Genomic DNA, 26,098 nt, shown 5'->3' with positions numbered 1-26,098 from the left:
AAATCTTGTCCAAGTATTCATCCAACATTCAAACATGGCTTGTCAAAACATTGGAAATCCTTGTCTCAAAATTCATTTCACTTAGGGCTAAGCTTTGCATGTTCCAAACTTAAGTCCTAGGACACATTGTCATTATCCTTCACTAGTCCATTTCACAAGTATGCTCATTTCACACTTAGGTTTAGATACATTTTTTTGGAAGTCTTCATTGCATTATCATCATCCCAAAATTAGGTTGTGGATTAGGTTAAATTTTGCATTTCCAAAGTCATTGGTCCTCATATATCCACATCACATTGGTTTTATCATTGCATACTTCAAACCCTAGGTCTTTTCTTAGGTTGACATTGCCAAACATTTCCATTCATATCACTGGTTCATATCATTTTTGTCATATCATATCATATCCTTAGGTCCTTGTCATATTATTGACTTCTTTCATTTAATCACAAAATTAGGTTTTTCCAAACCTCAAAGATTCAAATCTTTAGATTAAACCCTAAGTTGTTGTTAGGGAGTCTTGACCTTGTCTAAAACTTGTCCTCTTATTAAATATCGTATTGTCAAACCTAGCTTACTATCCAAGTGTATAGGTCCGACATTGTCATTTGTCCTATCATTATTTTGTCCTTTATCCTTTTTCAACTAAGGTCTTGGCTTCATTTCAATTTCCTAAGGGTCACATCTTTAGGGTGCATTTTAAAATTTGTCCAAATCTTGAAAAACCACAAAAACTTAGATTGAATTATTGTCCAAGGTCACATTTGTATTCCTCAAAGTTGCTCTTAGTTTCATTCCCTTGTCATTCCAAATATTCAAAAGACCAAAAACATAAGTTGCATTGTCATCCTTTTAGGTTGCATTATTTGCATACACCGTTCTAAAAATCAAAATCCCAAAAATATTGCATTGCATAGTGACATGCATGTTGAAACAAGATTTAAGTACAAGAAATCACATGAATAAACATATCAAGCCATGTCTTTTCAAATGAATGATACCCAATTGAGACAATCAAAATTCTATCCAATCCAACAACAAGGCAATATCATACAGCCAAACTATTGGCATTATAATAGACAAGTAGAGATTATTGGCATTTCAATAAGGATATTGAGAAGGTTGTTGATGATTATGGATATAACTAATTAAGGATGATTACTGTCTTAAATATTATTATTTTGTCATTGATATCAAGAAATTGATTTTCTAATTCAGTATGATGTTTCCATATCTTGAGAAGTATGATTTGATGAGTATAAAGATGTCGGTAAAAGACACAAAAAGAATATGATGAATAAGAGGAGAAATAAGTTATTCAATGGGCAACTATTACCGAGTTAGACAATGATGAGATCATGATGTTTAGATTGTTTTGATATCATACATATGTTATTGATTGTAAGGTTAATACTATACTATGTTATCGAGCAAAGAACCTAGTCGGTAAACCCTAAGGTTATCGCTATCAGTTAATGAAGGCGAAATGTCTACCAAGTGAAGTTTAGTATTTACTGAGTTGCAACCGAGTAATAATAGAATGCATTGAATGAATAAAAGCATTATTTAATGAAGGAAGCTGATGAGCTGGCTATGATTAAATGATTGGTATGCCGTGAATGAAGTTTGTTAAAGAATCTATGGCAAAGGAAAATCGGCAGGAAGATCTATAGCTCAGATTGAACCGCAATACCCTAGCACAAGTTCCAAGAAATGTATGCAAGTTCCAAGGTGGGGTAACACATTTTTAGATTGGCAAATACATTGAACTTGGACAAAGTTTGAAGATCTGATAGCTATGATTGATCACAGGAAATGTGATCAAGGAGATTAAGCGGTTAGATATTGTTTATAAATAAGGAACTATTGATAAACAATGTATGCGGGCAAGTGTATGCATAGGGATGCTACATAGTGATTACCGAGCACTGAAGCTTGAAGACCTGTTTTGAATAATAGAGTATAGAGCCCAGCAGATGGACAAGATTAGTTCTATGTCTATATTGTATTGAGAAAATAAGAATCTACTTTAGCATTTTAGATGTGAAGTTGCAGATAGATTTTTATTACTATTATTTTGTGAAATGACATAAAATCTCTTAACCGAGTGGACTTAACATTCTTATTTGTAAAACCCTCTAGCAAGGTGACATTCTGATTGATTGTTTTGAAATCCTTTAACAAGGTCACTTCTAACAAGGTGAAGATCCTAACAGATCTGAGGGAAATCCTTTAACTAGGTCACATCTAGCAATGCGTTTGTAATCTTTAACAGGATTTGCTTTTAACCAAGCATACTCTAGAAGAGTATATTTCTTAGTGGGTCTGAAATCCCATAGTGGTTTTTCCCTATTTGGGTTTCCATGTTAAATCTGGTGTGATGAGTGTTATGATGTTTATATGCTTGTGAGTTTACATGTTTAGCAGTTTTAGTTATATTACTAAAGTAAAGGTTACCGAGGTTTGAATTTGATGTTTTTATGGAAGATTAAGTTTGTATGACTCACCCCCCACTCTCATCTTATTAGCTTGGCATCTGTACTTACATTAAGTATCAGAACTATCAATTGGTATCAGAGCTTTGGACTCCAGAAAAAAATAAATTTAAAGGTACTTGAGGCAAACATCCAAAGATGTATAAGAGGGATGCACCAAAGTTGAACAAGTCAAGTTTCTCTACATGGCAGAAAAGGATGAAGCTGCACCTATCAAGAGTTGGAGAATATGTTGTATATTATCTGGAGAATGATTTCATCACACCGAGCACCTATCCATTGACAATGGAAGAGATAAAGGCAAAGCAAGAACATATCCAAGAAATGATTGAAATAACATCTTCATTGACCGACTCAAAGTTTAATGATCTAGAAGGCTGCAATGATGCAAAGGCTATGTGGGACAAGCTCATATTAGTGTATGGAGGAGATGAACATGTTCAAAGAGAAAAAGTGGACAGTCTAAGAGGGCAACTTGAATCTATGAGGATGAATGAAGGTGAGAACATAACCCAATACAATACAAGACTAAAGGAGATTGTCAATCAAATCAAAAGAGCAGGTGGAACCATTAAAGAAAAGGACATAACAAGTAAGTTGTTAAGAACCCTTCTACCAGCTTATGTAATCTGAGTCTCCACAATCAATGAATTAAGGTCTATACCAAATATGCCAGTTTCTTTAGATGCTACTATTGATAAGCTACATGCATTTGAGTTAAGTAATTTTGATAACAGTGGGTCTTCGTTAAATAAAGTTGAATCTACATTTAGTTATTTTCATCTTAATGAATCTAATGATTACAATGAAAGAAAGTATAAGTACTTTGAAGGAGATCACAGTGGAGCAAGTGAAAGATTTTGCAAGAACATGGAGGAAGTACACAAACTGTATGAGGAAATTAGAAAGCAAGAAGAGTTTGAAGCACTATTAGCCAGAAGGTTACCGAGAGGCAAAGGTAAGTATAAAGGAAAACTACCTTTGAAATGTTTCAATTGTGATAAGATAGGACATATGGCTTCTAACTGTCCTAACAAATATTCTACTAAAAGAGAGATTACCAAGATGACAGGCATAAAGATAATCATTACAGAGGACACCGAGACTTTAGAAGAAGAAAGATGTGCTTAAAGGCCGATGATGAATCCAATGATGATAAATTAGATGAAACAGATACAAAGGAAGTAGTTTATGTGGCTATCAAAGATGGATCAGATGAATAAAGGTATGAAGAAAAAGCCCTAATATCTCACATAAATACTAATGACTCTTGGATCATAGATAGTGGATGCTCACATCACATGACAGGTGATAAACACAAGTTTGTTATGTTAGAAGACTATGATGGAGGCTATGTAAGATTTGGTAATGATGCACCATTTCTGGTAAAAGGTAAAGGATCCATAACACTTCTTGACAATGCAAAGTGCAATGATGTTTATTGGGTTGAAGGTTTGAAATACAATTTGTTGAGTGTAGCACAGCTAAACAATATAGGACACCGAATAGAATTTCAAACAGGAATAGTCAAAGTTTATGACAAGCATGGAAAGTTAGCTACTACTGGAACACAAACAAAAGGTAATACATTTCACCTTGACTCAACTTAGAATAAATGTCTATATGCAAAGATAGATGATACCTGGTTATAGCATAAAAGGTTTTGTCATGTAAATTTTGATAATCTGATCAAAATAAGCAAGAAGCACCAAGTAAGAGGTCTACCGAGTCTTGAAAAACCTGAGAATGCTATGTGCTAAGGATGCCAAATGGGCAAAATGACAAGATCAAGCTTTACAAGTAAGTCTTACACTTCTAAGGGAATTTTAGATCTTGTGCACACTGATCTTTGTGGTCCTATGAAAGTTCAAAGTTATTATGGTGATAAATATTTCATATTATTTGTGGATGATTACTCAAGGATGATGTCAGTTATGTTTTTAAAAGAAAAATCAGAAGCTTTTCAAATGTTTAAATGGTATAAGGCAAGAGTTGAAAATGAAAAAGGAAGACAACTGAAATGCCTTAGATCAGATAGAGGAGGAGAGTTCACATCTAATTAGTTCAACTTATTTTGCAATGATCATGGTATTAAAAGACAAGTCTCTACATCGAGAACTCCTTAGCAAAATGGAATAGCTGAGAGAAGAAACAGATCTATTGTGGATTGTGCCAGAACCCTAATGATTGAAAAGAAAGTGCCACAAACATTTTGGAGAGAAGCAATAAGCACAACAGTTTACACCCTAAACTAAGTACAACTGAAAAAAGGAACTTTGAAGACACCATATGAAATCTGGTATGACAAGAAACCTAATGTAAGTTATTTTAAAATCTTTGGAAGTAGATGCTATGTACACAAAGATGATAGAAATGGTAAGTTTGATCAGAAAAGTGAAGAAGGAACATTTCTTCGTTATTCTTCTAGAAGTAAAGCATTTAAATGTCTGATCAAATCATCTAACAAAATAGTAGAAAGTGCAAATGTGAAAATTGATGAATTTGCAGAAAGAAATGATGAAGGAAACTCCAAAGAACCAAAAGATTATGATGAATTTGTCTATGTTCAACTGACAAGTCTTATCGAGAGAATTGTTGAAGAAAATGAAGAGAATATCCAATTACCGAGTGATGAAGAAGATCATACAGAGCCTACTGAGCCTATATTAGCCAAGTATGTCAAAAGACATCATGCATCAAGTTAGATTATAGGAGATAAGGATGATCCAGTGATGACAAGGAACAAACTGAGACATAACACAAGTCTGATATCTGAATTTAAACCAAGAATAGTGAAAGAGGCATTTAACAGTGAAGATTGGATAAATGCTATGATAGAAGAGATTGATCAAATCAAGAAGAATGACACATGGACATTGATCCCAAGACCAAAGGACAAAAATGTAATCGGTACAAAGTGGATTTTTAGAAACAAGTTGAATGAAAAAGGAGATGTCATTCGCAATAAAGCTAGACTAGTTTGCAAAGGTTATGCTCAAGAAGAAAGAATTGATTATGGTGAAACTTTTGCACTTGTGGCTAGACTTGAAGGAGTAAGAACATTGTTGGCATATGCTGCTTACAAGAATTTCAAGGTATATCAAATGGATGTCAAATTTGCATTTCTGAATGGTATATTAGAAGAAGAAGTTTTTATTGAACAACCTAAAGGATTTGTTGAAAACAAGAATGAAGATCAGGTATGTAAATTGAACAAAGCTTTATATGGTTTGAACAAGCACCTAGAGCATGGTATGAAAGATTGCACTCTTATTTAATCAAGATTGGTTTTATAAGAACAAGTGAAAACAACAATATGTACATGAAGAATGATGAAAATGGAATACTGATCTGAACCATATTTGTTGATGATATTATCTTTTGTGGAAATGAAATGAGCAAAGAATTTGAGATGTCATTAATCAGTGAGATAAAGTATTTTATAGGTTTACAGATACTGCAAATGAAAAATGAGATTTTCATTACTCAATCCAAATACATAAAGGAAATCTTGAAGAAATTTGGAATGGAGGATTCAAAACCAGTAAGTACTCCTATGACTACCAACTGCAAATTATCAAAGAATGATGAATTTGCATCTATTGATGAGATACTTTACCGATCCATGATTGGAAAGTTACAATATGTTGTTCATAGCAGACCAGACATAGCACATGCAGTAGGTATAGTTGCAAGATTCTCTACAGATCCTAAGGAAACACACATGACAACAATCAAGAGAATTTTCAGATACTTGAAAGGCACTGAGGATTATGGCTTAGTATATTAGAAAGGAAATGACTTTGATTTAAAAGTTTATACTGATGCATATTGGGCAGGCAACATTGATGATAGGAAAAGCACAAGTGGAGGAGCTTTCTTTTTAGGAGAAAGACTAGTGAGTTGGCTTAGCAAGAAACAAGGATGTGTTTCACAGTTGACAACAAAAGCTAAATATGTTGCTGCAGCATTGAATTGTACCAACATAGCATGGATCAAACAACTATTGGAAGGTATAAATGAGAAAGTTACCAAGCCAGTAACTATATTCTGTGACAATACTAGTGCCATTAACATTTCAAAGAATCCTGTTATGCACTCTAAGATAAAGCACATCTCTATCAAATATCATTATCTTAGAGAAGAAGCTCAAGAGAAGAAAGTTGTGTTGGTGTATGTTTGTACAAAGGAACAAATAGAAGATATCTTCACCAAGCCACTGCCAAGGGACACTTTTGAGTATCTCAGAAGTAAGTTAGGGGTCCTACCCCTATCTTCTACTCACTGACTGAGTTTGGTGAAGGCATCAATTCAATGATTCTACAGAATATCTTTAGGAGTTGATGCTGATTTACACACTTTAGGAGGTTATCTAAAGGTGTGCAGGAAACAAATATAGGCAATAGGAATTGAAGACAAAATGCTCTGACCGAGACTAAGTTGACACATAACTTTAGATGTCTAAAAATGGTCAACACTTGCGGAGTCATACTTTAACATTTGTGTATTGCCTTATTTTAGGGTTTTTGCGTCGCATTAACATTTCTCCTATGTTACGCACTTGGTATTTATCATTTACGAGCATCGAGTCCTTCTTCTGCATTCCTCATTTTTCTCACTTTCAAATTAGGTCTTGTTGATAGCAATCTTCAGTCATGATTTTGGTTGATTTTATCCTGTCGCATCAATGTGCATGCTCATTTATCATCATTTTGGACATCGTCAATCCTAATTGATGATAGAAATAGGGTTTTGTCCTCTTCTCAGCCTTGTCATTTTGCGATCGATTCGCCATTGATCTTTGTCCTTGTCAATTCTATCATTTTGTGATTGATTTGTCATCGATCGTTGTTCTTTTCAATCATGTCAATTTGGATCAATTAGTCATTGTTCCTCATCAATTGGCGCCTATCAATTTGGTCTCTTTATCAATCTTGGTCAATTTGTCATTGATTTTTGTCAACCAATTTTAATCATTTATCAACATTGGTCCTTTGTCAGTCAGAATCATGATCACATCGACCCTACATCAATTATCTTTTGTCAAGACTTAATTGTCGTTCTTGCATTTCTAATTCATCTTCTAAGGTTTTATGATTTATTCATTTAATCTTGATTGTCATTTTCTCTTTAGGTTAAATAATTTAATTTATTTATCCTAAGTCTTCTTGTTACAATTAAATATTTATTTAATTGGCTAATTAATTCCCTCTTTTTGTGAATTAATTAATGAATGAAAAATTATTAATTAATTCACCTAATTTTCTAATTTCATCAATTTCTAATTTTCTAATTTCATCAATTTCTAATTTCCTAATTTCTACCTCATTTTCTAATCTCCTAATTTCTACCTCATTTTCTAATTTCCTAATTTCAATTTCCACCTAATCAATTTCTCTCTAGTCTTTCCCTATTTTTGTGCTTCGGTGGAAGCATGAATTTCTCATGCATCATACTATTGGCATAGCAAGATGTCATAGGCTTTTAGTCCTCTAGCCTTTGCATTGGCAATATGTCATAATTCATGACATAGAAGGTGTCATAACCTTCTTCCTTCAACTCAATTTTGCCATTTTGAAATCAATTGCCTCTAATATCATTTTGTAGTGTCCTAAAATTGTGACACTTGCAATTTCAACTGCATTTGGGTCTTCACGATGGCGGCGCAATGATGAGCCTGAATGGAGACCTCGAAACCTGCTTGCGACATCAAAAACTGCATATTTTTGCACCTTGGCCTGATCCTCCTTGCACCCTGCTGTCCCAGGAGGTGGGATCATGGCGCCCAGCACCCTAGTCCTTCAGGACCATGGTGCCTAGTGCCCTGGTCCCTCAGGACCATGGCGCCCAGTGCCCTAGTCCCTGGCCCCTCAGGACCATGGCGCCCAGTGCCCTAGTCCCTGGCACTATTTTGGGCCCGGTCTCTTGTTGGGCATTGGGTCTTTAAGTTTACAATTCAGAAAATAATGCTTCTAGGTCGGCCTAAGGTCAGAAAAGTCAGTCTCCTAACCCTAATTGACAAGTATATAAACCACTTTTCCTCTCCTAGAAAGGGTGGAAGGAAGTAAGCAAGAGCAAGATGCAGAAGCGATATTCAAACATTCAAACATTCAAGCATTCAAGCATTCCTTCAAGCAATTGAGTATTCTAAGTCTCCATTCAAGGCTAGGTGTTGCATTCAAGACAAGGATTCAACCATTGAAGAGGAGATCACTTACAACATACAACATACAACATCATTACACCTTCACATGTAAGAATACAAACATTCTTACAACAAGGTATCAGTACTTGATTACATTACAAACATTTACATTTACAACATTCTCATTTCTTGGTTAATTCCAAAACTGGGGTTTGACCTAAAGGCAAACCCCTAATCCCTAACCCCCCAGTTGTCCTCTCTTTTCTATGTGTAGGTTGCAGGTACGCGGCTGTAATTGAAGATCTAGAATCCTTGTGCAGAGACAAATAGATCCCCTTTCGTTTTGCAGATTTTTCGGAGGACCGTGTGCACTCCGGGTGCCATCGTCCCGTCAACTTTTGCTCAAATTTGTAGGACAGTATCATCTCGACATTTTACTACTAATTTTAGGTCCATAGCTTCATCCTGTGTCCCTATCTCTGTTTACAAGTGAATCTTTCTTACTTTACATGCACTCCTAGTTCAATCATTCTATCTACATTCTTTACAAAAGAGGGTATCCTTGATGTCTCAACCCTTGAAACTCATTTAGAATCCAGTCTTGCATTGTGTGGGATTGGATCTTGTGGGTTTCAACCCCTCTTTTGAATGTAAAGTCTCTCCTAAGTGAAAACCATCAACCCTAGTGACCTCCTTGCTCTCTCCTTAGAGTGGGGGAACACTTAGGGTTCAATTTTCTGCTTTACACATTTTAATGCTAATCTTGTCTTTTCTCCAATTTATCTATAAATTGGATGAATTTTTTCAATCAAAGGGCCGAATCAATCACGCTTCTAGTACACTTATGTTGTCGTCTCATCTTGTCAATCTTACTTTCATATTATACTTATGCACTTGAAGGTGAGATCCACAAAACAAATTAATTTGAAGGAGAAAGAAGGACAATGGAGATTTCTGGAGGAGATATTCACATTTGTGATGGTTTGCATTTGAATTGAATGTCTTGTTTTTTATGCATCTCTATTGAATGTAATTAGGATTTGTCACTGCATTTTAGTTTTTGTGATTGAGCTAGGCTAATTTGCTATTTGCTTTGATGATTTCCAGATTCCTATCTACATTTCTTGGTGAACTCGACGTGAACTAACCATCTAACCATGTTTTGAGTTCCTTTTGAGCTAATTTGCAGGTAAAAACCCAAGAAACAGGGCAACTCAGGGCTTTCTGGGAACTTCTGTGCCTTTGTCAAGGGATCTGCGCCTGTGTCAAGGCATTATACGCCTACGTCAGAGGGATCTATGCCTGTGTCAATGCATTCTATGCCTGTGTCAATGCATTATGTGCCTGTGTCAAGACATTCTGTGACTATCTAAGGCTAGAAACAGAGGTAAAAATTAGTGTTTTTACTTGCAAATTACTTTGTTTTGCATTCTGTTCTGGTATTCTGGTTTTCTTTGGTGCTAATTCTTTGTGCAGCACCTTGGCATTACACATAGTGAAGACAAAAATGAAACTACTAACAAATCTTATGCAGGTTCGCTAGTCAAAGACCAAGCAAATCAAACTCCTAACTTAGTGATTTTGCAAGTTGCCTTATATTCCAACCAAACTTTGTGTTTGTGATTTTTAATTAGGCACCTAGTATGTTTTCTAGGTAGGATGGAATGAACATGTGTTTACTTTGTTTGTTGAGTTTGACATTGGAGTAGGAGAGTATGCTCTCATCCTTCTTAGGGTGATCAGAAATCCAGATCTTTGATACCATTCTCATGTCTTGGATTGTTTGTTACCTTTAGAGGGCCTTCCTTCCCGACCATTTGCCTTCTTTTGCAAGAAAGTGACAATCGTGAGAAGGGAATGACCCAAAGTGAGTACAGTTAGAGCACCTTGGCATTCTAACTCACTATAAATAAATACCTAATGGGTGAAAGCTTTGAAGGAAGGGTTACATGGGAATTGTAGTTACTTGGGAAGTGATGACCCTTGGACTCTTTCTCATATCAGCATCTAAGTAGGGCCTCACGATCTAATCGTGCTTGCGCGACTACATTTTTTTGGTATCTTGGTGGGCTAATGTCTTAATCACACCTGCGTGACACCAAGGAGTAATGCTTAACAAAATCCTTATTAAACACATTATATTTAGAGGCCAAAAATCCTTCTAGTTGCTTGAGAAGGAGGAGTTCGGATACTTGGAAGAGATACTAAGTTCGCCATGGGGAGATTTCCATGGGGACTGATGCTTGGCTACCTTGAGAAGTGAGTGCTGTGGAGGGGAGCCCGTGGGGTCAAGCATCTATGTATTCTTTGAATCTCATAACGAGTCTACCTCTCAAGTACCTACTGTCTTTACCTACCATAAGAAATGTGTGAATGAGCATGATTTTCTTGAGTCTAAGTTAAAATATCTTGTCTTCTTTTCTTGTCAAAAGTTGAGTTGTGTCTCATTTTAAAAACAAGACAAATTCATTCAAAACAAGGTTAAACACAAGAGTATTTCATTCAACAAAGTTCAAAACGCCTTCAAACATGGTTGCCAAACATTTTTCAAAATCTTGTCTCAACATTCATGTCACTTAGATTTAGGTTCATCCTAGGTTTGCATTTTGCAAATTCATTGTCAATTACCAAGGTTAGGTTTCACCTAGGTCATACTCTTTTGCATATCAATAAGGGTCATCCATTTGCATGTGTCCTCTTGCATTAGAGTAACACCATTTCATAATTCAACCTTAGGTTTTGCCTTAGGTTGACATTGTCATACATTTGCATTTGCATCTTTGTCCTCATAACATTAGGTCACATTTGCATACCCTAGGTCTCTTCATCAAGCTTAGGTCATTATCATATCATATTAGGGTCATTTGCATAGTAATTGTCCCTTTGCATATAGTGTCAAAACTAGGTTTTGTCATACTTGAGTAATGCAAATCTTTGATAAACCCTAAGTTATTGTTAGGCAGTCTAGACCTTGTCAAACTTTTATCTTTTTGTCATCAATGTCATTTGGTCAAACCTAGCTTAGTATCCAAGCATATAGGGGAGACATTGTCATTTTGTCCTTTGAGGTCTAGACATCATTTCAATTTCCTAAGGGTCTCATTTTTAGAATTGCATTCATGAGTTTGTCAAAATCTTGAAAAACAACAAAAACATAGGTTGCATTCTTGCCATAGATTGTATTTTCATTTATTTAGGTTGCATTTAGTTGCATATCATACATCATCCTTTTAAAATAAAAAATCCCCAAAACATTGCATAGTGACATGTCTATTGAAACAAGGTCTCAAGCACCAATGATGCAACAAAGTTTCACATATCAACTGACAATGCAATTGAATTTTAATCCAAGGCAATCACAATTATATCCAACCCAACAACAAGGCAATATCGATCAAACTCTTTATGATGGAAGAAGTCTCCAAATACAAAAACTAGAGAAGAAACTAGCTCAAGAAAATGAGATTTTGGAACAAAGAGTGAAAAACATTGAGAAGAATAGATCACAAACATCCAAAATGTTTCAAAAATTTCCAGGTTGAAATCCAAATATTGAGCCAATTAATGTAAGGTCTCTTATTGAACAATCAGACATACCAGCTCTCCTCTCACAAATAGAGATGATGAAACGATTTCAAGAAAAGAGACAACAATATTACGTGCCTTCACAACAAGAACAAGAAGGTGTTTACTATCAATTAGATTTTCAACCATCACAACCAATTGTTCAATAGTTTGAGTATTTCCAACAGACACAACCAATGGTCCAACATATCCAATAGACACAACTAATGGTCCAATTTCAACAATATGTCCAACCAACTATACAATGTCCACAAATAGTTCAACCAATGGTGGAATATCAACAAGTTCAATCAACATATCAATGTCAACAACCACAACCAAACATTCAAAAACAAAGGTTGCAACACACACCAAGCCAAATTTTGAACATGTCAAACCAATTTGATTAGCATCTAGTTCGAAATCAAAACATGACATCAAACCAAGACCAAATTCTTGCCAAACAAGTTCAAATCCTAGATACAACCATGCCAAAACCTCGAAAGAAAGGTGGCTTTATTGTAAGGCTCTTAAGAAAATTACCAAGTGAGTTCTTTGAGGAAGATCAAGATAATACACTTATGTCTAGCAATGCCTCATCCCCCCACAAACAAATTGACTCTCTAGTGGCATTTATCCCTACACCTTTAGAAGTTTCACAAGAACCTTCCATATTGTCCTCATCAAACAATACACCCAATGATGAAATTATCCAAGGGCTATCCATAATTTATTGCCAAGATAATCCAATTCATGATGCACATCCTTGTCATGTTTCAGAAATACAAGACCCAATGCCACCATGCACTTTATTGCCATTACCTATTTTAGAGCACCCCATTCGAAGTCCCTCTTCCTCATGTTCAAGCATTGATTCCTTGCCAGAATCCATCACAAATGTTCAAAGTGAATTTCCTTCATGCCAAAGCATTAATCCCTTGCCAAAATCCCCCATGCATACCCAAAGTCCAACCCCATGTCAAGAGTATAATTTAGAGCATGAAGAAATGAGTCCTAAAGAAAATCAAGATCAAGATCCTGAAACCTTATCATCCCATCCAATTGTTGACCAGTATCTCATCTTCCCAGACACTCATGATGATTCCCCTATTCTTGTCCATCCTATCCAAAGTCATATTGACACTCCATTTCCTGAGCAAGATCAAGATATCCCAGTCCATCCAATCCCAAATGATCCCCTTCCATTTCATGAAAAAAATGTCCTTTCAAATCCCATTGACATTCTACTTCCAAAGAAAGATCAAGATATCCCTTCCATCCTTTCCGATGATCCCAATAAAAGTCAAGAGCAAAGCACCTTTAAAGAGGATTCCAATGATCTTCCTCCTTGTCAAGATCAAATTATTCCTTTAAATCCTCCACAAGATCCTTTTGTTCCTCCATCTCATTGTCCTAATGCTCCATATACACTCCAAGATCGCATTTCTTTTCATGATCCCATTCCATCTCTTGAAGAGCCTGTCATTGAACCATGTCCACTACACAATCCTAGTGCTCCTCATGATCCTAATACCCCTCATGATTCTAACGTGTCAGTGCAAGATGTTCATGAACCTTCAACATGCATTATGGATTCTTCCACTTTGGTGCAATCCGATCCACTTCAAGATCTCATTATTTCTCTCATATCATATCCACCTCATAATGGACTCACGTCTTCTTCCCAAAGAAAAGAGTATCCTACAAGTCAAGATATTCATAAAGGCAAAGGAGTAGGTCTCCATAAGCAAGAATCCCTTCATATTAAAGAAAATATTAAGGGTCATGGCCTCAGTGAAATTCCTTAAGACGTGGGTACCCCTACTAAATCCAACATCCCTTCAAAATCAAAACATACACCTTCCCCATCATACTTTTCATCCATCTTAGGTCCTTATATCCCTACATCCTGTATGCAAGGTCAGAAAAGGCACACATCCTTGAGTAAATTCTAGTCATCCAAAAGAAGTCCATTTCATTCATATCCATCCATGCATTCCTTTCCCCCTCCAAGCAATTTGGATGCCAAGTATAAAAGTCATAAGTCTAAAAATCCACATGTATTCAAGGATCAACATGTCCAATATAATCGACATGCCAAAACAAAGAACAATATGATCTACAAAGAAAAAGAAAAATCCAAAAGGTCACAAAGGCCCATTGAGCAAAATAAAGCAAAGTCAAAATATATATGGTTTCCTAAATCCCTTGTGCAAGCAATGCACTCCAAGGAACTACAAAAGAATGAAAAATCAAAAACCATGTGGAACCCTAAGTGGCTCCTTGAAGCACAAAACCTAAAGAAATATCCAACTTGGCATCCAAAGTTTCTATTCCTCCATCCAACCCTCTCAAATTTGTTCCTCCATCACCTTCTTCATCCATTTTGGGCCCTTATGTCTGCAAATCCCTAGCTATTCCTCTGTCAAAATCTCAATATCCAAAATACATTATTTCTCCATCAATCCATCACCCCTCAAGGTGTGTGCCAATGTCAATCTTGCCAACATTTCCATCCACTCAAGCACAGTTCTTCCATCCCCTATCATGTGTCCATCTTCTCTTGAAAAAGTCAAAATATAAAAAAAAAAGTGAAAAAAAAAGGAAAAAGAAAAAGAAAAAAAATAAAGCAAAAAATAATTTGTCCACTGGTGAAAACCTAGCAAATAGGCACCTTGGGCAAGTACTATGATGAAAACCTGGCAAATAGGCATCATGCATAATCTATGAACTTCTTACACACCACACTTGGTGGTAGGTTTCCTCCTTCATATCCTATTGCCCTTCATTATCCTATTATATCATGTCATACTCCTCCATTATCCTATTGTCCCTCATGTCCATTTCCTCTTTCCACCTTTGATCTTGACAAGGCTGAGGATCTTCATGAGCATCATGCACCTTGTTTGCAACTTTTAGTCCATCATAGCTTTTGGTCTTTATCCATTTGCTTATTACAACCTTTCATCCATATTCCCTGTCTTATTGCAACTTTCTGCCACTATCCCTTAGCCAATCCCAACCTTTAGTCCATGTCCCTTATCCATTCTTGGTCTTGCTTATACTATCCATACACTCTTTTTCATTCCTTGATCTTGATCTAACATAAGGACGCAAAATTTAAACATGGTTTCAAACACCTCTTGACATGTCCCTCATGCCATGTCACTGCTTTACATTGTCATATCCAATCTCTTGTCCCATCATGCAATAGCCTTGAAAATTGCATCTGTATTGTCTCCATGATAAAAGGCCTTTGTCTTCCCTCTATCCACCATCATTTCAGAAAGCCTACTTATTCCCCTGTCATATTCCTTGCCTTGCTAGACACTGGGGGAAAAATCCCTAAAAATTGAAAAATGTCTTGAAATAATCCAAAAACATCAAAAAAATCATGTGTTCATTTTCAGATAAAATGTCAAAAATCCAAAAAAACCATAATGTTCTGAAAAAAAATCAAAAAATGTCTTTAAAAAAATCAAAAAAATCAAATAATGTCTTGAAAAAATCCAAAAAAAAATCACATAATGTCCTTAAAAAATGAACCAAAAAAAATTGTAAAAACTCAAAAAACAAAACACCAATATCCCCTTTGTGCATAGATAGATCGTTGAGCATACCTCCAACGACTCTCAATCACAACACTACACTTTACTGCAAATCATGCATTCACAGATGAACTTTTCAATCAAACTAGACATTCAAATTGATCACAATTGTCATATCAATTGAACATCAGCATCACTATTATTTGTCCTTGTTACTACTATCATGGGTCTTATACAGGGTGTGGTATACTCGAAACCAGATTGTGTCCTATCTTAGACGGGGTACCGCATTCCCTGAAACTAGACAGCATGATCATCCTATCAACACTTTCAACTTTTGACAATGAAGATCAAGATTTTTGGTTTGACTTGTTGGAATTAGTGAGTCTTATCATTTATTGATTTATCTTTGATCATGTTCCTATGTTGCTCGATGATGTCATTGAGTGATTTAGAGTGACCAGGATGGTTCATGGTCCATTTTTTTTTTGTTGTGTTTGTTGTTTGTGGAATGTTTGTCACAAACTGGGGCAACTATATCATTGGGTGTCTATGATAAGTACGTTCACTTTGTGAACACCGCACATACCTTGACCCTTGATGTATGCACCCTAGGATGCTTCACTCATTCCATGTGTGTGATGTGTCTATATTTTGCAAAAGGGGTTGTGTTTCAGCTTTGGCCTTCAATGCCATGGTGCTATGCATCCATTTTGCTACATTAAATAAAGGTTCTCACCTACAAAGTGCATTAGTGAAAGCAAGTTTTTCTTCATCTCTAACTGTCCTCTATTTAATTTCTTCTTACTAACATTTCGTCCATCAGTTTGGGCAGTCAGTTCAGTCTAGTGCTCCAATTTCCCCAAACACATATGTTGCATCCTGCATTCATTGGTTAGTACATTTGCATTAAATCAATCATTTTATCCATTTCATATTATAAATGCATCAAAAACAAATAAAAAATATATTCATACATGTTCCACAATGGTACATAAGCAATGCATAAGCCATCCATACATGGAAAGTAAACATAAGTCATAACACATTGCATCCTATCATATCATATATCAAAATAATATCGGAGTACAAAATTGGACTGTCTATCCTACGTATGGCCCGCAGGCTGACTACAAAATGTCAAACTACATATGTCTCTATCATAAGGAGCACGTGCCTCTATCACTGGCTGCTCCCTCTATCCTCCTCATCCCTGCCATGTCTCAAGGATGATGTCCCTCCTACCCCTAGTCATGGTTGTGGAGGTCTCATAGGTCCACTCACCCCCATGCTGCTCACTGACCTCCGAGAGCATGGCTTGCTCTCTGTCCTCGATCATGCCCGATATGATGCTGCTCTCTGCTCTGGTAGAACTGCACTCTCATATAGTGTCCTCCAATGGCATATCTCCTCTCTGGTCTCTACCAACATCTGTGCCATCTCACGTGCACTGGCATCCCTAATCGACCCAATATACTCAGTGACTCTTTGCCCTTCTTGCTGTGCCTGGGCTATCGTGGTATCTTGAGCCGCTGTCAATTTAGCTATCTCCGCTCTGAATTGATCCTGCTCTATTCTTAAGAAAGCATTCTATCTCTCTAATGTCACAATGTCATCATGCTGACTCACTATGGTGGCCCTACATATCTCCATCTCCTCTATGCTAGCTATCTCCGGCTCTATGGGTATATCCTGCAATGACTCCTAATAACCTGAATCTGGCTCATAATCTTCATCCTCATCATCTCTAGCCTTGTCATCCCCCTCATCCTCTCTGTCCTTGTCCTCATCCCTATCCTCATCATCTCCCTCCTCCTCTCTCCTCAGTACTAGAATATCAGGATCTATCAATGGCACTAGTCATCGTCATGCAAACCATCGCTCATACTCCTCTATCATCCCAGCATCCTACACATCTGATCTCCAATCCCACTATCTCTGTTGTAGTTGTGTGAAGTCAGCATATTTTATGTGTGGCTGAATCATCCTCCTCCACTGACTCGTCTCTCTGTGAGATCGGGCAAAGTGTGCAGTCCCTCTCGGTACATCCTATCTCTCTCCAAACTATCATCTGACTCTCTCTGGCAAGTACATCTCAATCACTCTCTGGTGATTCACTGGTCACCCAATTAGGTACCTCTCCTATCTGCAATACAGTAACTCATCTCTATCATCTGACCATCTAGGGCAATCAAGATATGGCCTCCATGTGAATTTTCTCAATCTGTCTAGCTCATGTCGCCAATACAATATGTATCTGAAAGGACCCTGTCTCAGTGCTCCCACATAGCAGTACACATATGGTCGATGTGGTAATATCTGTCTCTTTGCAATCGGTCAACATATGGCTATGTGCTCAAATGCCCATACTTGTAATAGTGTGACCCCACAGCTCAAAGTTTGCACTCCCTGATATGCTATCTGATGCAATTGAAAATCTAGCATAGCTAGTACACATGGTCCCCATGCATACATTGTCCCCTCTATCACCATCCGCTCTAGCACTCTTCCCCATCCAATAGGGAATCCATGTCCTCGTCTATCCCCTGCTAATAGGCATGCTATAACCATGGCTATCACCACATATCGCTAATCGTACTCTGATGCCATGGTCTCCCAGCCAATCTCCCTCTTTATGATATCCAGATCATCTATGTCCCACTCAAATAATCTGCACAAAGCATCTCTCCCTGTCACTGGGTCATACTCTATCATCTCCGCATGAATTGGAATGCGGAGGATACGCCATACATCCTCTAGTGTCATAGTCGCCTCTCCAGTTGCTAGATGGAATGAGGAAGTCTCTGAATGCCATCGTTCTGCCAATGCAGTCAATAGTCCTATGTTTGCCCTAATCTCGGGCATGAATGTGATATAGTATAATCCAAGTCCTGCTAATGTATCTATGTCTGTACTCCTGAGTCTATGTCGCAACATGAAGTAGTCAGGTCTATTCTCCCACGTAATCAATGGATGTTGGTGACTCTGCATCACAATTGGGGCACATTTTGTCAGTTTTAGGGTTTGCTCCTATGGGCTGTATCTCCTTGTTTCATCCACAAATCAGGGTGTTTCTAATCTATTTTGACCTATCATACCCTTATCCCCCTTTTCAGGATCATTCACATGCTATTTTTGATCAAATTGGGGATCTCAGTGCACAACTGCGCCTATGTGATTGTCCTGCACCTGTGTAGCATCAACTTGTGCTTGTGTACCCTACACAAGCATAGGATACCCTACACAAGTGTAGGATGTGCCCACACAGGCGCAAAAGTCCTTTTCCTCATTCCCTGTCGACCCCGCAATGTCCTGCAAGCAAGTCAAATTCATGAAATTGACAATATGGGTTTTTGAGATACAAACCGTTGCTCCCACATCGTCCAATTGTCTGTAGGTGTGTACACATTCCCCGAGGTGATCTTCCATTGGAATGTTCACCATCTCTCTGCAAGTGTCCTTTTCCAGAGCAACAAATCCTCCACTTTGGCTAGTGCAAATGAGCTCTTTTCACTCTCTTTGTCTCATTTATAGATCTTTTTTAGTGCATAGATGGACATGCACTCTCTCCATCTTATGCTGGTTGCAGTCTTTTGCACCTTCAATTGCTTGTCATTTGTGTATCTGATCCCCGATTTTCAATCCGTTTGCTCCTATCATTTTCTATCATTCTTATTGATCAATTGGCCTCTTTTGTGGATTTTTTCGGCCAATTCCTCGAGGGGGCATGCATATGTCATTGTCATTGTCTGGGGCATTTTCATTTTTGATCTTTGAAACAATGCTTAAAATCACATTGTCTCAAAGGGGGGCAAAATGTAGATGTCTAAAAATGGTCAACGCTTGTGGAGTCATACTTTAACATTTGTGCATTGCCTTATTTTAGGGTTTTTGTGTCGCATTAACATTTCTCCTATGTTGTGCACTTGGTCTTTATCATTTGCGAGCATCGAGTCCTTCTTCTGCATTCCTCATTTTTCTCACTTTCGAATTAGGTCTTGTTGATAGCAATCTTTAGTCATGATTTTGGTCAATTTTATCCTGTCGCATCAATGTGTGTGCTCATTTATCATCATTTTGGACATCGTCAATCCTAATTGATGATAGAATTAGGGTTTTGTCCTCTTTTTAGCCTTGTCATTTTGTGATCGATTCATCATCGATCCTTGTCCTTGTCAGCCTTGTCATTTTGCGATTGATTCGCCATTGATCTTTGTCCTTGTCAATCTTGTCATTTTGCGATTGATTCATCATCGATCGTTGTCCTTTTCAATCGTGTCAATTTGGATCAATTAGTCATTGTTCCTTGTCAATTGGTGCCTATCAATTTGGTCTCTTTATCAATCTTGGTCAATTTGTCATTGATTTTTGTCAACCAATTTTAATCATTTATTAACATTGGTCCTTTGTCAGTCAGAATCATGATCACATCAACCCTACATCAATTATCTTTTGTCAAGACTTAATTGTCGTTCTTGCATTTCTAATTCATCTTCTAAGGTTTTATGATTTATTTATTTAATCTTGATTGTCATTTTCTCTTTAGGTTAAATAATTTAATTTATTTATCCTAAGTCTTCTTGTTACAATTAAATATTTATTTAATTGGCTAATTAATTCCCTCTCTTTTTGTGAATTAATTAATGAATAAAAAATTATTAATTAATTCACCTAATTTTCTAATTTCATCAATTTCTTATTTTCTAATTTCATCAATTTCTAATTTCCTAATTTCTACCTCATTTTCTAATTTCCTAATTTCAATTTCCACCTAATCAATTTCTCTCTAGTCTTTCCCTATTTTTGTGCTTTGGTGGAAGCATGAATTTCTCATGCATCATACTATTGGCATAGCAAGATGTCATAGGCTTTTAGTCCTCTAACCTTTGCATTGGCAATATGTCATAATTCATGACATAGAAGGTGTCATAACCTTCTTCCTTCAACTCAATTTTGCCATTTTGAAATCAATTGCCTCTAATATCAATTTAATGCTAATCTTGTCTTTTCTCCAATTTATCTATAAATTGGATGAATTTCTTCAATCAAAGGGCCAAATCAATCATGCTTCTAGTACCCTTATGCTGTAGTCTCGTGTTGTCAATGACAGAAGGAGAGAATTTTAGCATTTCAAAATCTCACAGCAATCTGAATCAATTAGGTCAAATCAATTGGTTTTTCCTTCAATGCTAAAGGGGGAGATTGTTGGCATTATAATAGACAAGTAGAGATTGTTGGCATTTCAATAAGAATATTGAGAAGGTTGTTGATGATTATGGATATAACTAATTAAGGATGATTACTGTCTTAAATATTATTATTTTGTCATTGATGTCAAGAAATTGATTTTCTAATTCAGTATGATGTTGCCATATCTTGAGAAGTATGATTTGATGAGTATAAAGATGTTGGTAAAAGACACAATAATAATATGATGAATAAGGGGAGATATAAGTTATTCAATGGGCAACTATTACCGAGTTAGACAATGATGAGATCATGATGTTTAGATTGTTTTGATATCATACATATGTTATTGATTGTAAGGTTAATACTATACTATGTTACTGAGAAAAGAACCTAATCGGTAAACCCTAAGGTTATCACTATCAGTTAATGAAGGAGAAATGTCTACCGAGTGAAGTTTAGTATTTATCGAGTAATAACAGAATGCATTGAATGAATAAAAGCATTATTTAATGAAGGAAGCTGATGACATGGCTATGATTAAATGATTTGTTATGCCGTGAATGAAGTTTGTTAAAGAATCTATAGAAAAGGAAAATCAACAAGAAGATCTATAGCTTAGATTGAACCACAATACCCTAGCACAAGTTCCAAGAAATGTATGCAAGTTTCAAGGCGGGGTAACATGTTTTCAGATTGGCGAATACATTGAACCTGGACAAAGTTTGAAGATCTAATGGCTATGATTGATCATGGGAAATGTGATCAAGGAGATTAAGCGGTTAGCTATTGTTTATAAATAAGGAACTGTTGATAAACAATATATGCGGGCAAGTGTATGCATAGGGATGCTACATAGTGATTATCGAGCACTGAAGCTTGAAGACCTATTTTGAATAATAGAGTATAGAGCCCAACAGATGGACAAGATTAGTTCTATGTCTATATTGTATTGAGAAAATAAGAATTTGCTTTAGCATTTTAGATGTGAAGTTGCAGATAGATTTTTATTACTGTTATTTTGTGAAGTGACAGAAAATCTCTAAACCAAATGGACTTAACAATCTTATTTGTAAAACCCTCTAGGAAGGTGACATTTTGATTGAGTGTTTTGAAATCCTTTAACAAGGTCACTTCTAACAAGGTGAAGATTCTAACAGATCTGAGGGAAATCCCTTAACTGGGTCACATCTAGCAATGTGTTTGTAATCTTTAATAGGATTTGCTTTTAACCAAGCATACTCTAGAAGAGTATATTTCTTAGTGGGTCCAAAATCCCACAGTAGTTTTTCCCTATTTGGGTTTCCACGTTAAATCTGGTGTTATGAGTGTTATGATGTTTATATGCTTGTAAGTTTACATGTTTAGCAGTTTTGGTTATATTACTAAAGTAAAGGTTACCGAGGTTGAATCTGATGTTTTTATGGAAGATTAAGTTTGTATGATTCACCCCCCCACCTCATTTTATTAGCTTGGCATCTATACTTACATTAAGTATCAGAACTATCACAAACTTCAATCCAAATGTTGGCCCACATACAAACATGCTACCAAAGTATGGAATCATTCAATTGGGACCACCACCAAAATTTGAACCAACCTTTGTACCAATGCAACCAGGACTTGGTAGTATTCAACCAAGATTGCCCTCAAATCAAACAATCATTCAGAACCAAACCTCATGTTTGCATCCAAAACATGAAAATCTTAGCTGGAACAAGACTGATCCTAGCCCACATGCGATTTGGTTAGAGAAAATGATGAGAGAAAATCAAATACCACCAATCATAAGAGAATTAGACTTAGACTCAGAATCCAAATTAGAATTGGAACTTGAGTCATACCAACCTTCATATTCTTATGAAACTCAACCTTCAAAAGTAATCTATTGTTCCTACCAGTCCAACTTACACATGGTCCAACAAATACAACCAACACAACCAATGGTGCAATTTCAACAATATGTCCAACCAAACACACAATGTCAACAATTGGTTCAACCAACTATCAAGTATCAACATCCAAGTTAGTCAACAAATCAATATCAACAATTACAACTATAAATTCAAAAATAGAAGTTGCAACTCACACCAGGACAACTTTCAAACATACAAAACAATTGGACCAAGTCCCAAATCAAATCCCATTCAACCAAAACCAAATTTCAAACATGTCAAACCAACTTGACCATGTCCAAAATCAAAACATCACACCAAATCAAAACCAAATCCCTTTCAAACATGTTCCAAATCAAAACCCAATCATGTGAAAACCTCACAAGGATTCAATCATGTCAAAACCTCACAAGGATAGCCTTCAACAGGTAGACTCGATCTCCCAAAGACTCTAAGATGATTCCATTGGGCCATTGCTAATCCACTTCCATAGTTTTCCTGATCCTTGATAAGGAAGAGGATACTAGCCCGAGTCACACCGACCAAAAAGAGTTCAACAACCAAGTAGGTACTCTACTGTTCTATCGAGGTAGGTTACACTGACCAACCCAAACACTTGCCAAGTGAATTCGAGGCATTATTCCAACAAACTCCCACTTGTTGAGGAATTTATTGGACTACCAAATACTTACAGACATAACTAAGAAACATGGACTTTAAAGCCCATCAATGTTGATATACCACTCGATCATAAATCATCAGGAAATAGAATTTACTATGTGCATCATTGAGATACTTGTAGAGTAGTCACACTCATTCATGGACAAACCTACCTTCTACCATGCCACTACCATTAGACACACATAGAATCTATCCACTGAGAAACCCATATAATCTGTCTCACAGAAAAACATAACTCTGTCTCCCAAGAATACAAAACTCTCGATCCAAAAAGAATAACTGAATGAACCAACATTTGTCACAAACATAGCTGGAAAAGCACCTACAACAAGTGCTAGCACATCCAACTATACATACCTCTAAGGTATACTATATTTCCATGTATCCATGAGTACCTTTAACTGATCAACCCATGCCAAAACTCCAAATGAAAAACCACAATATCATGAAGTATCAAGCAAATGATCAGTATCCTCAAAACACAAAAATAACCAATATCAATGTCAAAATTCTAACTACAGAATCAGGAACTTAAACATGACAACCATGATCTAAAACATCTCATTCAAAGAGATAACATGCTCCATATGAGAACCTCCATATCATGCCATAACTCTAAATGCATCTCAAGAGTGTACCATGACACAATAAAAAAACAACTTAACAAGAATAACATGTTAAAACATAAACAACATCTCTACCAAGGACTTATGAATCCTCAAGATGTCAGCATCTTCAATCACATGAAGATTATCCATTATCAAGTGATGAATATACATCACTGCCAAACATGGTACCAAGTCGTACATGGCAATGTGATGAACATCTTCTTCATGAAGATTGAACCACACATCAATAGATGTCTGATTTGCCAAAGCAGCTCAGAAGGCATCCCCATCATCATTCTGAGAGGACCCAAAATCTGAAGAACTCTTATTTTTCTTCTTCTCTCTGCAATCCTTTTGGATATGACCAGTCTGCCCACAATTACAACACTTCACTTTGGACTTCTTTCCAAGAGACTTAGAACTTTCCTCAGACTTGGATTTAGACTTCTTGTCCTCTTGCTTGCCTCTAACAATGAGAGCCTCCTTGACCATCTTAGAATATTTTCTTCATGTTTCTTCCGACAATAACGAAGCAACCATACCTTCCATTGTGAGCATGATTGTTGTACTCCCAATGGCCATTACTAGATGATCCCATGTGTCAGGCAGAGAACATAACAGAGGCATACATCTATCGTCATCATCAATCTTGACTCCTATAGAGGTTAACTATGCAACAATCATGTTGAAAACATTCAAATGATTTGCTAAAGATGTACCCTCATCCATCTTTAAGGAATACAACTTCTTCCTCAAGAGCAACTTATTTACTAGAGACTTTCCTTGATAAATATCACCAATTTTCTTCCATAGAAGATTAGCAGTTTTCTACTCATGAACATTTAACAGAATAGAGTCTGCCAAACAAAGTTTGATCAACCCTTTGGCTTTTCTATCTACAAGGTCCCAGTCCTCTTTTTCATGCCTAAAGGTTTAGCTCCAGCCACTACAATCCAGATATCTGTATCAACTAGAAAATCTTCAACTTTAAGTTTCCATAACTCAAAGTTGGAGCCATTGAACTTCTTAATGTCCATTGGCCCAGAGGTGTTCGCCATCTTAAACTACAAACAAGAAAAATAAATACTTTGCTAGACTCCCACTGAAACCATAATTGGCACAAAGAACCAACCCTACCCAACAAGGATAACACAACAAGCCAAGCTTTGATACCAAGTGTAAGGAAAGCATAGTGCAGAAAATGCTCTCCTAACACCAATTCTAAGGGAAATCAAACAAGTATGTCTTTAAATTCTTTTGTAGAACATTAAGATATACATAGACTAATTAATAACTAATCACACAGAAAACCCAACAGAAAGTTAACACCAGATTTATGTAGCAAAACCCTTACGGGTAAAAAACCCACCACCAAAGAGAGATCACTTTATTCACAGTTAACAAAAGGTTACAATAAAGTTACAGATCCTCTTCATAGGCATTTCCTCTTAGAATCTATGTTCTGATCATAGTCATCACCTATGCAGAACACTCAGGCTTCCAATAGGACTCCACACCATACATCACACAGTAACCTCTCTCACTCTTTCGATTACATCTTTGGCAACATATATATCAACCATCGATTACAACATGTCAGTTAAGCATAACTGTTATGGAGTCTAATGGTTTGTCATTCGATAACATCCATCCACCTAGCCAACATTGTGTTTTTGTTTCCTCTGGCTACTCTGATTACATTAGTCAAATGAAGTTCACACAACAGTTAGTCACTCCAACCGCCAGGAAGTCTAACCATCAACTGTCCTATATCCATGACTCGTCCATTATCCCACATCTTGTATTCATGATTCATCCATTATCCCACATTCATTTGGTATAGAAATCAATTGGCTTTCAAATACATGAGTGCACAATCTTCAAGTGTCCATGCGGTTACTCTTTTACCTCTAACCGGTTTGAGACCATGGCCCACCCAACTCATCAGCATAGCATCAGATCATAGGTGAGACCG

Source organism: Cryptomeria japonica, chromosome 6 (assembly GCF_030272615.1).
Source record: "Cryptomeria japonica chromosome 6, Sugi_1.0, whole genome shotgun sequence".
In the NCBI taxonomy this organism is placed as follows: Eukaryota; Viridiplantae; Streptophyta; class Pinopsida; order Cupressales; family Cupressaceae; genus Cryptomeria; species Cryptomeria japonica.
Note: the sequence above shows the minus strand (reverse complement) of the source record.